This window comes from Solanum pennellii, chromosome 12 (assembly GCF_001406875.1).
Source record: "Solanum pennellii chromosome 12, SPENNV200".
In the NCBI taxonomy this organism is placed as follows: Eukaryota; Viridiplantae; Streptophyta; class Magnoliopsida; order Solanales; family Solanaceae; genus Solanum; species Solanum pennellii.
Genome location: NC_028648.1, coordinates 42,187,783 through 42,190,068, shown reverse-complemented (window position 1 = coordinate 42,190,068; position 2,286 = coordinate 42,187,783).

Genomic DNA, 2,286 nt, shown 5'->3' with positions numbered 1-2,286 from the left:
CTGCTAAATCTTACGTTGACTATTATGTATTTTGGTAAGCATGCACCGAAGTCTGATATTCATAAATGTACTTCTATGAGTATTCGCTGAAGTGTGTGATTTATAAATGAAAATTTGTATGTATTGATGTCTGGTTCATAGACGTCAACATTCGATTCTCTTAGATACTTCTTCTAAGAGAATAATATTGTTAATTTTTTGGTTGAAGGGTCAACTCGTCCCAACCCGTGGTCCGCATAGGGCTAGGTTGGGTCGCTATTTTATTGGTCCTTTAACTAAACGGGTCAACCCGTCCCAACCCATTTAACTATCTAGCCCGTTAGGGATGGGTTGGGTTGGGTCAACCCATTTTGGCGTCTCTAATCGCGGAGGGGAGGGGGGGATAAGTGGAGGAGGTGGAGTGAGATAAGAAAAATAATTTAATTTTTTATATGGATAGTAAGCTTTAATTTTAAATTTATATTAATTTTTTATTATTTATTTTTATCTAGATAAATTATTTTATCTATGTGGAATGACATGTGTCAGTTTTTTCATGTAAAAGATAGAGTGCACTACACACACCATCGAGGTGTGTTTCTCAAATAAAAAAGTGATAGCTTAGGTATGAAACTCACACTTTCAATAGTTTAGATATGAAACTAAAAAAAATGAATAATTCAGTTGTGTTTTTGACATTTATCTCTTTTTATTTATATGTTATCTATAAAGAAGAGAGGGAAATTAAGGGATATTATTTTCTTAAAAGGAATGGGCAAGTAAGAAAGAAGGAAGAAAAAAAAAAGGAAAACAAAAAATTAAAACAAAAATTAACCAAAGAAGTTCCATTTGTGTTTATTCCCCCCCCCCCCCCCTCCTTATTTTTTATAATATACATCGGTGTTGATACACTTTTTTATATTAAGATTTTAAGAAAAAAGAAAATATCAATATATAACTCTTAAAAGGTAGAGAAAAAGAGTAAGTAGATAATATCTTAAATAAATAAATGTAATTTACGTATAAATTTTCTACACATATCAACATAAAGAGATTTATTTTTCTTGAAGTTCATTTCTTTCTTTCTACAGTTTTATTTAAATAGATAATTATTATATAAAGTTTAAGTATTTAAAATGATTAAAGCAAAATAATTGATTAAAGGAAAAGAAAATAAATGAAAATAATAAAATATATTGAAATTTAATTTATTTAAATTTAAAAACAAAAGATAATTTTAATAATAAAAATTTTATTTTTAAATTCAAAAATATTTTTGTGATCGCGAGTTAGCGCGGCCTATTTCCCTAGTTAACAATAAATTTAAATACATGACATACATATATCGACTTGATATAAACACGCGTTGCGAATAAATTTTACCCAAAAATGATATGTTAAGTTGTGGGGACTGGACTACAATTCATTGTTTAGTCCATCTTAACTCGATTTATCTTAGTCCATCTCAACTAGACATAAAGTTGAACAATTAATAACCTATTTTGACTCTGAGGTCGGTAGTGATTATAATTAGTACTCCCTCTGTTCCATTTTATGTGACACTATTCGTTTTTTGAGAGTCAAACAAAATAACTTTGATCAGACATTTGCTCATGGAATCTTCAAATTTTTTAAAATAAAATTTATATGTTTGTAAACTACGTAAAAGGATCCATGAAAAACTTGCGGTCAACGATAGACTTGTTTGAATCTCGCAATGCGAAAATTGCCACATAACATGGGAAGGAGGGAGTAATACGGAATAGCATGAGTAAACATGATTAAATATAAAATTATCCATAATACACCAAATCAAACAACTGACAAGAAATAACCAAAAAATAACTAATTCTAGCATAATTGTTCTCATCATTAGCGATATACTCTACTTAACACTATTCTTATAGTACAACTTCGCTAAAAGACCCATAAATTTTTTTTGGAGGGGGGTGGATGGGTGGTTGGAAGGGGCATTAATAGATATTATTATGTATTGATATGAGACCGTGTTTTGATAATGGTTAATTTGGTTATTTGGCAAGTAATCACAAATTTAATGTTGTTCGACTTAAGTTTAATAATCTAGGGGAAGTTTCACATATAGTCACTAAAAAAATAGCCTAATTACTCCCCATGACTATAGTTTGATAATTCCAATTCGTAGCTACATGTTATAGAGAGGAGAGAGGCGAGGGAGACTGGGAAAGAGAGGAGGGGCAAGTGAGAGAGGGCAAAGAGTGGGAGAGGTGAATTGTATATGTATATTGGTTAGATAATTGTATGTGTATATATATATATATATACACA